General features: G+C 39.2%; 1 long non-coding RNA gene across 1 annotated transcript in view; it reads right to left on the bottom strand.

Annotated features, from left to right (window-relative positions):
- Positions 1-15976, bottom strand: part of LOC149374114 (uncharacterized) — a 98255-nt gene that overhangs the window by 3285 nt on the left and 78994 nt on the right. The gene's annotated exons all lie outside the window — the stretch shown is intronic.

Raw genomic sequence — 15976 nt, 5'->3', positions numbered from 1 at the left:
CACGCATTTGAGCTCTTATTCTCTGCTTACTTAGAGGGATGGAGAAAAATAATAGGCAGACGCTCCCCAGCGTGAGCCCTAACCCGGCCACCCCCAGAAAAGGCGCAAGGAGCGCACCCACCGCAGAGCCCGAGGGGCAGAGACCTGGGCCACCGAGGGACAGCCGCTCATTGGTAGGGCGGTGATATAGCAAAGCGGTTTTCAGGAGTCTGCCCACATTTAAGAACCCACGCAAGCCTCCACACCATATACTGACTGCCTTGCAACCACACCCTAGAAGCCGTTTGCACGCTTTCGTCCTCTCACGTTCGACATGATTCAGTTTAATGCCGCTACTCTTGCCACCACCTTGTCTACTGCTTGCCTAAGGTGGCTTTAAAACGTGAGCTTTGTGTCCAGCATCACCCCTACGCGTTTTACGGCATCCTTCGTCAATACTTTTTCTTCTTGTACTTTGAGGGGGATAATAGTATCTTTCTCTTTTCTCGTTAATAGTATTATCTCCGTCTTGCCTGCTGCATTTTCGAGTCTATGATTTTCCATCCATGGAGCCACTCTCCGCATAACCTGGTTAAGTCGTATCTGGACAAGTTCCATCGTGCGTTCGACGATCACTACAGCAGCATCGTCCACGTATCCCAACAAGAACGTCCCCTCTGGCATTTCCTGGCGGATTAGTCCGTCGTATGACACATTCCAGAGATCGAGTGTAAGTATGGAACCCTGGAATGCCCCTGCAGTTAATTTCTTCTTTGTTTCGCCTTCTGTTGTCATATAGGTCAAGAAGCGGTCTTTGAGATAATCTCTCAATACTCTCAATATGTAGTATGGTGTTCTGAATGTGTATTTTAGTACGTGAAGCATGTCCTTTAATCTTGCTGAGTTAAAAGCGTTCTTTACATCCAAGGTCACCACAAGAACGAAGAGTTTTGCTCCACGGCATATGTTTTGAGTGTTCTGAACTGCTTTCACTACTTCTTCTACTGTTCCTATGGTAGACCTTCCTTTTCTAAATCCGTACTGCCTGTTGGATAAGTTTCCCGCGTTTTTTATGACCTGTAGAAGACGGGCCTTAAGCAGCTTTTCGTTTATTTTTCCGGGTGTGTCCAGCATGCATAACGGCCTGAAAGATGACGGAGATTTAGGCTCCCCCTTGCCTTTATCGATCAGTACCAGCCATGCATTTTTTCAGGGGGTTGAGAACAACCCCTTCCGCAAACATATATTGTATAGGTTTAAGAGCAGCTGTTGGTGTTTTGCCACCACTGTCTTAATGATTTTTGCCAGTATACCATCTGGTCCAGGAGATTTCTCGTTCTTAAGCGATCCGGCTGCTAGCTCCAGTTCCTTCTGAGTAAATAAAGGTACATGTCCTATGAGCTCCAAGTCTGTTTGATCCTCGAGTTCTGTATGCGTTGGGAATAGCGTATCCACGATATGCTTCATAGTATCCATATCTTTGTTTACAGTTGGTGCAAATATTTCCAGTTTTCCCATCACTATCTGGTATGCTCTGCCCCAGGAGTCGTTATTTACTTCCTGTTACAGAGTCTGCCAGCACTGTTTTTTGCTATTCTTAATAGCAGCTCGCATCGTCTTTCTTGTAAGCTGGTACGTGGAGTACCTTTGTCTGGCCTCTGGTATGTTTCTGGCCCTTTGATAGAGGCGTCTGTGTTTGAGGCATTGGCGCCTTCATTCCACAATTTCCTTGTTCCACCAGTAAGTTGAGCGTCTACCGGTCCATCTTTTTTTCCTGGGCATGGAGGGCACGCATGCGGTTTTTAGGAGTTGCATGGTTGCCTGAGTGATCTTCTGTATTCTTTCTGCTATGTGCATGTTTTGTTCATCGTCTTAAATAGCAGCGATGCCATTCTCAACTTTTTCCGCTAGTCGTTCTGTGTCCAGTTTCTTAACATTCCATCCTGTTTTGCATGCTATGCTTCTGTTGTCTATTGTATCGGTGATTTCAAAGACAATATATATGTGATTGCTGCCATTTTCGTCCTCGATTACCTGCCATTCCTTCACTCTTGGCGCAAGGCTCTTTGAAGCTTGTTTAATGTCTGGTATTGATTTGCCAAATCATGGCCTTTGGAAAGTCGTGGTCCTTCCTTTGTTCACAACGACCTGTCCTAGCCTCGCCACCATAACTAGGACTGCCCGGTCCTTAGAGTTCGTTGCAGGGATTTTCCATTCTACTGCTCTTGCATTAAAGTCTCCAGCGACCAATAGGTCACCTTCCATGCCATCCTTGATGGTATCTTTGAGGTAATTTATTCTTTTTCTGTATTTTTTGATACTAGTGTTTAATGAAAAGTAGCAGCTGACTTAAGTGATGCCCCCACTTTTCAACCAGACAAAATGTCTTTCCGATCATATTGCATCTTGGCGGATTTTGTCTAGTCTAGGAACTAAAATTGCTGACGGATTAATTGCGTTGCTAAGCCAGTTAGGTGGCTTAAAGTTCCTGTACTGCTTGCTCATCAGTGCTACGTCTACCCATCTTTCACATAATATTTGTGGCAGAAGGGCATCTGCGTCAATTGCCCCACTCATATTTCCTTGGAGAATTCTGGGCATTATTTCAGGTTTCTTTTTCTTCTGTCCAGGATCTGTCTAAAGGCCCTGCACGCTCCAGTATCAGGCACATGATTAGTGCTCTCTCCTCCATGCGTGAATTTACTGCATAGTACACATCGTGGTTTGGCCTTGCAGTCCTTAGCTCTGTGTTTGTCTTTACTGCATCTCCAGCAGAGGCTTAATCAGTCCAGGCTTCTATAGTCATATCTTGTGTGCCCATATCCCAGGCACCTGTAGCATCGCTGGACGATAATCTTGCGCCTTAGTTGGCACCGGATCCAACCCTCTGCTATTGTTCCTTTTCTAAAAAGGGATAAAGCTCCAGCCTCGTCCATTTCAGCTGGCGCCATTCTTTTCTGCCATCGGTTTGGCGGTAGTATAGTCATTTTCATTTTGCCTGGGTCTTTTCCGGTTTTAGCAGCCTCTTGGATGGCTGCTGAAACTTTTTCTTTATCGGCTACTGCCTCTAAGTCTAGTACCACCAAGATAACTAGGTTTCCTTGATTGTACCTTTTCTGCGGTACCGATAGCCAGTGAGATGGCCTAAATCAGCTTCTTCTTGTCTTTGATGCTTTTGGCGAGCTCCACCAGAATACAACAAGCCTTTGTGCTGCGTATTCTGGTAACTTCCGCGCCACAGTTTTTTGGGTTGACCGCGTTACGAAATGCTCCCAGTACTTCTACGTATGACTTTCTTTTTACTGGTTTCACGAGGATGGCCTCGTTTCTTTCCTTTACCTTTCTCTACTTCTTTACATCTTTTCCTGGCTAACCTTTGTTTAAAGTTGGTGTGCTACCTACCAACTCCTTTCTAGCAGCCATTTGCTCCTTGCAGTTTACCAGTGCCTGCTTTTTTTTGTTTACGATTTCCCTCCATAGTTCGTGGTCGTCATCGTCATTCTTGCTTTTTTTTTTAATACGCTCCAATCCTTAGTAGCGCCATCGTCTCTACCTCTCTTTTTCGGAGGCTGTCTGATTACACGAGCTGGCAGAGATGTCCTCAACACTAACATCTCTCTCACAGTTTTCTGGCGGCGGCCTTTGAGGTCCTTTAAGATCACACAGATTTCTTCCAGGGGAACTCTAGCATCCTTAACTGTGCTGCTAGCGTTTGGCTGCCTGTCAATTGCTTTTTCAATACTTTGTAGGACGTCTGTCATCCTACTGAGTACTTTTTCCTTCTCCTTTTCTGTGTCGTTCAAGGTTTTCTGTAGGTGAGCAACTACCGTTCATTCAGCCAGTGTCAGCTGTTGTTCATTCTGGCTATTCTGGTCTATATCCTTTCGTTTGTTGGTCCAATCGTTTAACCAACCACCAGTTGTCATTTGTTTTCGGATGTTAGAAAGCATAGCACTTTCGTGCTGGACGCCTTTATGGCCTCTTCCAGAATTCGTGAGGCCAACACCAGTCACCCGGGCTTTCACCAGGTCAGAAATGGCAGCGGATTTCCTCTCAGAGGTTACCTCCTTAAGTACGTTGTTTTCATTAGCGTCACCCATATTTGGTATCATTCGAGAACCAACCCTAAATTTTTTTACGAGGTTTTTTTCTTGGCGTTTTGGTCCACGAGAACTATTTTATTTCATTCCCACCACCCGTGGGTACAAGCTCAGACCGCCGCAGTGCCTCAAAGCCATACACCCGCGGAAAGCTTGCCACCATCCGCCACCCAGAAGGCACGCGCCCCATAGGTGACTACTTCTGCCCAGGGCATTTTATAAACATTATTATTGACATAACTATAATAATTATAATTATTTTCGTCGTCTTAAGAAATATTATTATTATTACCATCACTATCATCATTGTAACCATCAACATTGTTATCATTTCTTCGAACGATTTTACAGTCCTCATCATCAATATCATAAACAATATTATATCATAATTATTATCCTTAGTATTATTATCTTCATTACTAGCATTATCCACGTGCTCATTACTATCATTGCAATCTTTCTCGCGATCAACACTTTTATCACTGTTATCATCATAATAACTATCATTATAATCATTACAACTGTCAATGTTAGACTCATCATCATTTTCATTGTTATTATTATCATAAGCATAATGCTAATTATCAATACCATCAAAATTACCACCATCATCGACTTTATCATCTTTTTTATCATTATAATCATTATCGCTACCATCAACATCATCATCATTCTCAAGATTACTATCATGATCATTATTAGAATCAATATAATCATTATCATTAGCATCAACACAATCATAGTCATCATCATTAACATCGACATAACCGTCAACATCAATATCATTATTTTGATCGTTATTATCATCCTCAATATTATCAATACATCATTATGAACAGTATCATTATCGTCGTCATCATCATCATCATCATCATTATCATTATAATCATCATCATCATCATCATCATCATCATCATCATTATCATCATCATCATCATCATTATCATTATCATCATCATCATCATCATCATCCTCATCATCATCATCATCATCATCATCATCATCTTCATCATCATTATTATTACTGTTTTTCTTATCATGATTATTATTATTACCACTATCCTTCTTTTATTTGTATCATCATGAACATTAACATTATTATTGTTATTAAAATTATTGTAAATTTTGTTAATATTATTATTATTACTATTATTATTATCATGATCTTTATCATTATTATTATACTATCTTTATTACAATCGCTGTTTTAATCATTAATATTATTTGTATTATTACTACATAAGATTTATTTATTCATTTTTTTATAGTTGTCGGAATTGAATTGCATTTGAAGAACTTATTTTATTTATTTTTATATAAGTTTATAACAAGTTTTTTCTTGCATGAATTCTGTAACTTTTCAACTCAAGGAAGTAAATAAATCATTTAAAAAATAGCTTCAGAGAACTGACGTTTTCTTGTATCTAATGGTATCTTAGTCCACCACAATTATTAGTGTATTGTAGATCTTCTTTTAAAATAAGATAATGATTATATTTTTTTCCATTTTAAATATATTTAAATTATCTGAGTTTCAGTGCAATTTATTTTTGTCATTATCATCAGTTTTATTTAAAAGACAAAAATTGAATGTCATGATCAATTCGATTTTGTTTGGTACAATCAGACATATGTATTATTTGATATAAGAAGAAAAAATTAGAATATTTATGAAAATTGAGCGTGAAAATAGTTTAGCCATAAAAAATGTTGTTTAGGACAAATTTTTTAAGCAATCAAAATTGTTAATATTTAAGAGTAAAAAAATTCATGTACAAGCTATATGTCAAGTGTTCCAACAAAATATTTTCTACGTATATTTCATAGTGAGTTAGTTCTTATAACTTTTGAATTTTTTAAAGAGTCATGAAAACTTACATTTTAATAAAGCAAACTTATCTATATTATTTTTCTCAAATAACTCGTTTCTTAACTTCTACCTATTGTAAAACAAATTTATTTTAACAATTACTTTCTATGTGTGGAAAAATTAAGCTTAAAAATTTGATGTCTTTAAAATGAAGCCTTAATAGTGATGGATTTTTACGGCTGGCTCACATTTTCATTTTTATGGCCATAAAAGAACACTGATTTTTAATAAACTTTACTGTTCCAAAATTTCTTATCACATTGGTTCAGTGTCAATATGCAGTTCTTAAAGTAGAAAAGTTTAAAAATTTTATTTTGAGAAAATGCAGTTTGAAAATAAATTAAACTATTAGGTTTTGTATTGGTCCATTTATAAAAACAATTTCTAAAAAATATTTCATTTATCCAAATTTGTTATTTCCTATGAATTGTGTTATAATTGAGTGAAAGCTTAGGTGTAAGCGCTTATAATTGTCTGCATGAGTCACTTTTCAATTACTTTGTTGATACATACATAACTTTTTAGGTTATATAGTTTTGTAAGCAAAAGTGAGTGTTTGCCCCGACTTCTTAAGGCTTTCTCTTAACTCTTTCTGAATTAACATAGTTATTTGCTAATTTTTACGTGATTCACGAACATATAATTTCCATGCAAGCCTTTTTTTGCTACCATTTCTTCTTCGTAGCTCTCTACCATTTTTCTGCAGCTCCCCCTTCACTTCTTTTTTATTTGACATCTTATTTCGTTATACATCGCTGTGATCTCTAAGGATCAGATAGATTTATTAGGAACTCCACAGGATTTTAAATTTTACATTATTGAATCGACTTAACTAATCAAGTTCTAGGAACAAAAATCATATGTATATACATTTACCTATATCATGCAGTGAATTAAAATGGTCGCTCCCAACATGATTATTTTTTGCTTTTCTTAGGAGGAGGGGGTTACAAAAAATTTTTGAGTACTTTAATAGCTAACTCATACTTATAGCTTATTTCTAAGCTTATATCTAAAATTTATTTGAGTGATAAAGTAATTTTTTTAATTATTAAAAACTTTTAAATACTTTTAATTCGTCGAAGGTGACTTATGCTGACACCAGCTGTATCACAAACGTTATATGATGTATGAACCAAAAGATTAAGTGTAGGAGAATCGAAGAATTCTAAATAAATTTAACAAAGTAAGAACAAATAAGTATTTTATTGTAGAAGTACATCTACAAAACACCAGAAATCTAGTTGAGTTTGTTTTTCATGATAATAATCTATTTTTTAGTGTACTGTTTATCATTAAACGAAAGTTAATAATCTGAAAAATTTTGTTTAGAGATCTGCTTACTCCTTATTGTTAACTAATTCATTTATGGTGATGAACAGTCTTTCAAATTTTCTAGATAAAAAAGCAGTGTTATGCATCTATTGAATGCAGTTAATAGTATTACGGGACGACTTGCATAATTAAATTTATTTCTCACTTTTTTCTGATAATACTTGAAGCCTCTTAAATACGACACAAAATGCTACCTAGTAGAGCTTTTTGGGCACTCAATGACTTGTAGACGTATCAATTGACAGTCAAAGCCAGTCCTGAAGCCCCAACACATTGAGCCAGCAAATATCGATCCCATAGTATGTAAGAACAAGAAACTAAAACGTTGAGAAAGGTGCTTCCATTTGTGTGGAGTTTTAGTTGGTAGCTCTTCACTGCTCATTGATGGTGGAATATCTAATTCATCATATTAAGTACGCAACTTGTATAATTTATCATACAAAGCCTGATATCACTCTCATAAATATTTATACGAATATAATAAAAACTTACGAATACGAATGTAAAAAAGAAGAAATAAAGATTAAATTCTATTGAATTGTAACAAAAGTGCAGTTGACAAATCAGCGATTAACTGAAAGTATACGCTGAAAATAAAAACAATACCAGAACATAGTAAGGTTTAAGTCCTAATCGTTGACCACCTTAGTAAGGTTAAGCTGAGAAAACCGTATAAAATATGCACAAAAAAAATATGGTGCTCACGATCACTAGATATTAACTAAGAGTTTGGGATCCAACTTAGATAAAAAACTTTATAAGAACAATATTTGCGTGCTTTAAAAAAAAAAACAAAATAATCCTAAAGTAAGCATGATGTCCCAACAATTACCCAAGCATCTTTAAAACTTGTCCTTGTAACCAAAATCCCATGACCAAATCATTACTATTCGATTTTACCGTGCTTGTAAAATTAAGCAAATATTAACTTGAAGTTTGAGATCACTTTTAGAAAAAAAGCTTTTTAAAAATATTATTTGCGTGCTTGAAAAAAATAACGAAATAATGCAAAAATAAGTATAATGTCTTAATAGTTGGCTAAGCAACTTTGAAACTTATCCCTCTAGCCAAAATTCTTTGATCCAATTATTGTCCACTCAATGTTACGGTGATGGTGCTATGTTATGTTAAGCTATTAGATACATTATACCTTAAATATAGTTAACAAAATAATAATTTAAGGTAAAATAACTGTATAAAAAGTATTTTATCATTTACATTTCGTATGAAAGGTACACTTTGGTAAATAGCTATGAATTAAACAATAAATTAAAAATTTTTAGTTATTTCTATCCAAATAGAGTTGTTCGGTTTTTCTACTTTAATTTTTTTTAAACAACTTCTTCTTGATTCTACAACCGTCAGATCATAATTTCAATTTTCTATTTCTCTTTAGCACTTGCTTACATGCTTAGTTGTCTTCAATTCTCTTTCTCTCATTATGTTTTTTCTTTTATTCTTTTACATTTATTTATTAAGGTTTATTTTGTTTTTTTTTGGGCAACTTTGCTATGGTATTCTTGCTGTTAACTAGAACTTAAAAAACTACTTTAAAATTTTTTTAACTGTTATAATTGCAATTTTTTGGCCAAGATAAAGCTGCTTGAAAAGCTGATGGCATGACATTTTTAAATCAAACGTCAGATTTTCTGTTGCTGTGAAGAAAAAATATTAACTTAGCATAGTTAAATTTTATAAACATATGACAACTCAGCAATGTGTGCAAGCTGCACACTCAAGGCGCGTTCCCTCAACAAGGCGGCAACCATCCCTGCTTTTGGCAAGCCACCAACATTTTTGCCTTCGCTCTTGCTGCCCGAAGCAACAGGGCTCCCACCCTCCGAAAACAACAAACCGTCGCCGCCTGTATCTAACATCTCACACGGCAGTAACTCGTCCTCTGATTACGACGATGCGAACGACGATTTCACAACGCACCCAAGCAACAACAACACAACGCCAGAAGAAAGCATGTCAACAAAATTCGACCTGCCGCATTTTTGGCGTAATGCTCCAAGGCCATGATTCACACAGGCAGAGTGTTGGATGGCTTCAAACAACGTCACAGACGACAACGCAAAATTCAATCTTCTTATTGGCACGCTTGACCAGACGACGGCCACGGAGGTTATGGACATTATTGACCCTCCGCTGGCCGATCAGAAGTATAAGATGCTCAGAGACGCCAGTTTATCACGCACCACAGACTCTGCTGAAAAAATGGTCTGGCAATTACTCTCAAGTATCTCTCTTGTTGATTACAAACCTTCAGCACTATGGCAAAAAGTAAAAAACCTCGCGGGTGATGAAAAAAACCGACGAGGTCCTAAAAGTCAAGTGGCTAGACTCACTCCCTCAAGCCACTGCCATGCTTTTGAGCATCCCCAAGACATCATAAATGGATAAACTCGCTGAGGCAACTGACAAGCTTGTGAAAACTGGAGGCACTGTCATGGCTATCTCCAAGGTATCTTACACCCCGCCCACCACCACCACCTCGAACCTGCTTCAAGAAATTGCGGTGCTTAGAGCAGCTGTTGCCCAGCTGACAATTCAATAAACTCATGCACCACCTGCCCCAGGCCAACAGTGGAGCCGCAACCGTGATCGCTCGACATCTGGCAATCGTCGAGGCCACTCAGCCACCCCAGCCATCTCAGGTGTTTGCTAGTACCACCAGAAGTTTGGTGCCAAAGCAGAGTGCTGCACCATTCCATGCAACTTCATTCCTCCAGCACAGGGAAATCAATAGGCCCGCTTCTGGTCCAGGCAACAGAGGCCCAAACCAGTTCCGACACACGCCTGCATATATTTGATTCTTGCTTACGCATACATTTTTTAGTTGATTCTGGCTCCTTAGTATCTCTACTGCCCAAGGCCCTGTCAAGGCGAACAAAAGTTCGGCAGCCTCTGGTGCTATTTGCTGCCAACCACGCGCCCATCTCAACGTATGGCAAAATGCATCTCACTCCCAATCTTGGCCTATGAAGAGACCTAGAAGGCGACTTTATCTTGGATGATATCTCTACGGCAATCCTAGGCACCAACTTTCTGGCCCAACATAGTCTCCTGCTCGACTGCAGGAACTGAAAACTCGACCCGTGCACCAGCTTGGCTGCCAACTGCTCCGTCAGAAGAGTAGAACTCTGCTTAGTCTTCGCACTCGAATCACCAATGGATGACTCCTTGATCCAGCGCTACTTAGCCCTACTTGACAAATTCGCCAATCTCTTCGAAGCTTCAAGCAGTCCAGCACAAATTCCTAATCTTTCGGTAAAACACACCATCATCACTACCGGCCCACCAGTGGTCAAACGTCCCAGAAAACTAGCAGGTGAGAGCCTGGTAGCAGCCCAAAAAGTTTTTTACGAACTGTTGGACAAGGACATCATTCATCCTTTCAACAGCCAATGGGCCAGCCTGCTCCACCTCGTGCCCAACAAAGACGGCTCATTCCGGGTAACAGGCGACTACCGCAGACTTAATTCTCAAACAATACCAGACATGTACCAGCTGCCCATCATACAGGACTTGCTACAGGAGAGCCCAGGTAAAGTGTTTTCAATGGTCGACCTGCAAGAAGCCTTTTATTAGATACCAGTAGCTGAGGCCGATGTTAAAAACGGCAGTGACAACGCCTTTTGGCTTATTTGAGTTTCTGGGCACCTCACTAAGGCCTGTAAAACTCAGCACAGCCAATGCAAAGGATGATCAACCATGTTCTGCGCAAGCTGCCATTTGCCAAGGCCTATACTGACGATGTTTTTGTCACTTCTTCTTCACACGAGAAACATCTAGACCACCTTCGGCAACTTTTCACGGCTCTTAGAAAAGCCCAGCTCAAGATCAACCGACAAAAGTGCACCTTCGGAAATCCGCAAGTACTCTACCTGGGTTTTCAGGTCTCCGAAGATGGCATACAACCTTCAGAGACCAAGGTCACTACAATAAGAAACTTTCCTAAGCTAACTGATGCTTCAGAGCTTAGCCGGTTTCTAGGAATGTTTAATTACTACAGGCCATGCATTCCACACGCTGCCGACATACAAGCACCACTCCATAAATTCCTCAAAGGCCGAACTGAAAAAAAGAAGCTTCCTTGGACCACTACAGTGGAACAAGCCTTTCTATCTTGCAAGGACTCCATCATCGAAGCGACTTGCATCACCTTTCTGCGTCCAGGTGCGTCACTAGCCCTAAGGACCGATGCCTCAGATATAGTTATCGGCGCAGCACTGGAACAGCAAGATAAAAACGGTGGGCGCATAGCAACCACTAGGTTTTTTCTCGAGAAAATTAGACCTGACGCAGCGCCTCTACAGCACCTTCGATCGGGAAGTGCTGTCAATCAGCGCTGCCGTAAAATATTTCCAAAGAATCCTGGAAGGCCGCCCGTTCACTACGTTCATGGACCACCACCCACTGATTTTTGCGCACCGTCAACGCTCCGACAAAGCCACACCGAGACAAGTTTGCTACCTCAAAATTATCTTGCGGCTTAACACCCTGTTAATGCAAGCCTGAAGCAAGGATAACGTCATTGCAGATGCACTGTCTCGAGCATGTTTGCCCGAAAACGACCTCCTGCAACCCTCTCCTGTATCCAGCTCTGACTCTGAGACCAAAGTCAGCAACAACACAGGCCCTCAGCCAATTGCTATCATCGCATCAATCTCGATGCCCTGCCGCTTGAGTCCAGGGATTATCGCAGCAGCATGAGCCACTGATACCGAACGACCAGGTCTGCTAAAAGACTCCAGTATACAAATGCAACAGCTTGTCATAGACAGACACTCCCTCTGGTGCGATGTAGCCCACAACATTGTGAGGCCCTACCTGCCTACAGAACCTCGTCACATGGCCTTTGAGGTTATACATAACTTATCGCACCCCAGAGTCAAGACCACTGTTCGTACCATCGCACAAAAATACGTTTGGCCAGGCGTGCGCAAAGACGTCTCTGCTTGGTCGAGGACCTGTGTTCCCTGCCAAACCACTAAGGTGAACCGCCACAACAGGTCTGCCCTCGGTCACTTCGCAGAGCCGGACAACAGGCTCGAACGTATACACATCGACCTCATCATGCTTCCTCTAGTTCAGGGCATGCAGTTTTGTCTTACGATCATCGATCAATTCTCGCGTTGGTCTATAGCGATCCCGCTGCCCAACACTCAAGCAAATACTGTGGCAAATGCCGTGAACCTTAGGATCAGCGCCCATGGTACTCCTATCTTTATCACATCAGACAGAGGGGCACAATTTGAGTCCACACTCTTTCAAGAATTGGTAAGGACGATTGGCGCTATGCACGTCAAAACTACCGCATAAAACACTCAATCGAACGGCATGGTCGAGCGCCTCCACCGGACTCTCAAGGCCGCGCTCAAGTGCTCCACCCTGCCATGGGTCGATGCACTGCCTTCAATACTTCTTGGCTTAAGGACCAATTACAAAGAAGACCTAAAGGCCTCTCCAGCAGAGATGGTCTACGGCACCTTACTCTGGGTTCCAGGAAAGTTCTTTACGACGACTACTTTTAAGGTGGACAGCTCACCGTTCCTAAAAGGTTTACGACAACTTCTTAGATCCCTTAAAGCAGTCCCAGCAGCACACCATTGGCCCACATGATCTTTTGTTTTCAAGGATCTTGAAAAATGCTTGCACGTCTTCAAACGAGATGACAAAATCAAAAAACCACCGAAGCAGCCGTATACAGGCCTCTATCGTGTTATCAATTGCAACGATTCAAGAACGTTCACAATTGAAGTCGACGGGAAAGCCGAAGTTGTCTCTACAGAGCAATTAAAACCAGCCCACTTAGAGCTGGCAGAGCCACCCTGTACTGCCGAAGACACTCTACGTCACTTGGTCTCATCCGATCCCATGGACCCGCCGCGCCGCCTGTGCCTTCAGGCAACCCAAAACAGCCAGGTAGATCCGTATCGTTCAGAGACTCCCGAAAGCTTCTCACTGGAAGGGAAGTGGATATGGCAATTCAGCAATGTGTGCAAGCTACACACTCAAGGCGCAAGCAGCTGCTGACACCTCGTGTCTCCTTCTAACTGCAAAGCAGCATAAGCCGAGCCAACCCTACCATTTGTTGCCTCAGCTGCGGGAGAAGAAAAAAGACAGAGCAAGCAGCAGTGGCGTCGAGTTCACGCATTTGAGCATATCGTTCCTTCTAGCCTGCGCCATCGCCTGAGACGGACAATATGCCTTTTGTACTTGTTTATTAAATAAAAGTTTTGTCAACCGTTGTCAAGAGTATCCTTTCTCGACCCAGTGCTCCTCTTCCCGTACCTGGACACTGAGGCACCTTGTTACTGCAAGAGCCTCACCCCCACTTGATTTCCTATAAATATGCAAAGTACATTTAAAAAAAACTAAACTAATTTTACATCAGATCAACATTTAGAAAGGAGAAAAAAAGTTGGTATACAGAAAAATTAGAAAATAATCCTTGCATGTTAGTACTGTACTTTGCAAAAAGTCTTTGATTAAGGCCTGAGCAAAGTTTGAGGTGATCTCTTTGACGAGTTTTAGAGCACTAAGAAGGGGTCTGACTGGTAGACTGCTGAGAATGGGCTAGAGAGACATTATTGACATGATCTTTTCTAAAGGTCCTCATGCGACATTTAAAACTTGAACTTAAGTAACGTCTTGGACGAGCAATGGAATTACAAGAACGGGCTCAGGGGACGTTGGCATGGTCTCTTGAAGAAGTTTTCAGGGTTTTGACTTAGGTGACCTCTTGGACAATGTCTTAGAACACATCTTGAGTTAATTGCAGTTATATATCGCCAGGCTAAACTATTGTGCGTACTTGTTCCTGATTTTGATCTATGTTTTCGGTCAATTCAATTATGTGATTCTCTGATTTATTAAGGTTCAGCCTATCATTACTAGCATTAAAAATTGTTACTTCTACGTTTAAAAAGTATGAGAAATTTAAGTATTGAGTACAATAAGTAAAAAATTAAGTATCAAGAACACTAGAAATAGAAGCTATCTAAATGTTACAAGTTCGTTTAATATAAGCTAATTAAATGAAAAATTCTTATACTAAAGTAACATAAAATATAATTAAGTAGTAATATTTGTCGTAATGAAAATTTGTTTAACCCTTCCAGTGATGCCAATAGGAAAAAAGCCCTTCATTTTTGCTGATAGTTGATTGGAAAGTGCCACTGGCTAAGCAACCGTTGGAATTTTGTAAGACTTCTGGTTTTCTTAGATTTAAGTTATCCGAGCATTTACCAACTTGATTAAACCAGTTAGTCAACACTTCTTGACTAGCAGCTGTCCTGCAAGTTTCTGAATTTTTAGCCATTCTTGATCTGATTTTAGGATGACGTTTACAAAAACTGTCGTCTCCCTGGCTTACTTTGCTGAAATAGTGTTTCTCATTTTAATTGTGGCACTAAATTTTGAACACCGTAAGGCAAAATAGACTTTGTTATTAAAAAACCCCTGTCACAACAATACAGGATCCAATCAATCACCATTTGCTCTTTATTATCAGTATAGTATGTACATCTACCCAGAGCATACTTAATTGGAATATGATAATTTATTTTACTATGCAAAGTATTCCGTAAATCATTAAACGTATTGGATGCTTTGCAACTACTCATTCCTTTTTTCATATTGTCCAGAGTTGTGCATACATCTTCCTGACTATATACCCTTTTTTCTATCACTGCAGTTTTAACCTTTATTTTAACCAGTTTTCTATAGAGGTCAGAGGAAGTATTCAAGATAAATGATAAAACTTTATAACTCAGTATTTATTACTATAAATGAGGCAATAGATACCTACGTTCTAAAACACAAGTTATGGACTGCCAATTATTTGGACAAAAAAATTAAGGTTGTTGTTACATCTGATTTAATGATTGGCCAGAAGAGTCAGTTATTGGTCGAACAATGAGATCTGTGTACTAATAAATAGCCTATGTGAAGTTTTATTAAAAATTTAATAATTATAATAATGTTTCACTTTTATGTACTTAAGACATTTTTGAGCTTTAATAAGACATGTTGCAGAATACTACTAATGATAAGCAATGCTTCACAAAAGCTTAACGAAAATGATGGCTTTCTTAGTCAATAGACTAAAAAGTCTTATTCTTATTACACTGAATAAACAACGTCATATTCAATTTTTAACTCTTAATTATTTAATGACAACGTGTTAATGTGAGAATTACCACAATTATTCTGTGAGAGCCTCTTACTAAAATCTATTTTTTTACAGATGCCAAAGCTCTTATAAATGACAGAATAGTTTCAGTGGCAGGTCTTTGAGACTCCTTTTTTGGTGACCAACGATTAGTACATTTACCTAAATAATATAGTAAAAAATGATTAAAAATGTATAAATCTCAACAGTAAGTGAAGAGAAGAAAAATATGGTTAGACAATTTAATCAGTTTCATCCCAGCATATCTCCATGCACCCTTAGTCTCTCTCTCTTTTATTTATCTTTACAAGTAAGTAACTGAATAGCTGAACATACTGCTAGGCTTGAGATCTGATAGGAAGTATGAGACCTAAGTTCATTAACATCTAGCTTTTAATGGATAATACAGTTAAATAATGATGACTTATCATTTAACAAATGTTTAAGAACAATAAAAAATAAGTAAAGATAAGCAAAAATATTTATATTAAAGAATATATTATTTGTTAA

The sequence above is a fragment of the Copidosoma floridanum genome, unplaced genomic scaffold (genome assembly GCF_036245765.1).
Source record: "Copidosoma floridanum isolate Cflo_tuat_1 unplaced genomic scaffold, Cflo_Japanese_pri ptg000021l, whole genome shotgun sequence".
Taxonomy (NCBI): Eukaryota; Metazoa; Arthropoda; class Insecta; order Hymenoptera; family Encyrtidae; genus Copidosoma; species Copidosoma floridanum.
Note: the sequence above shows the minus strand (reverse complement) of the source record. Positions and strands in the feature narration are given on the sequence as shown.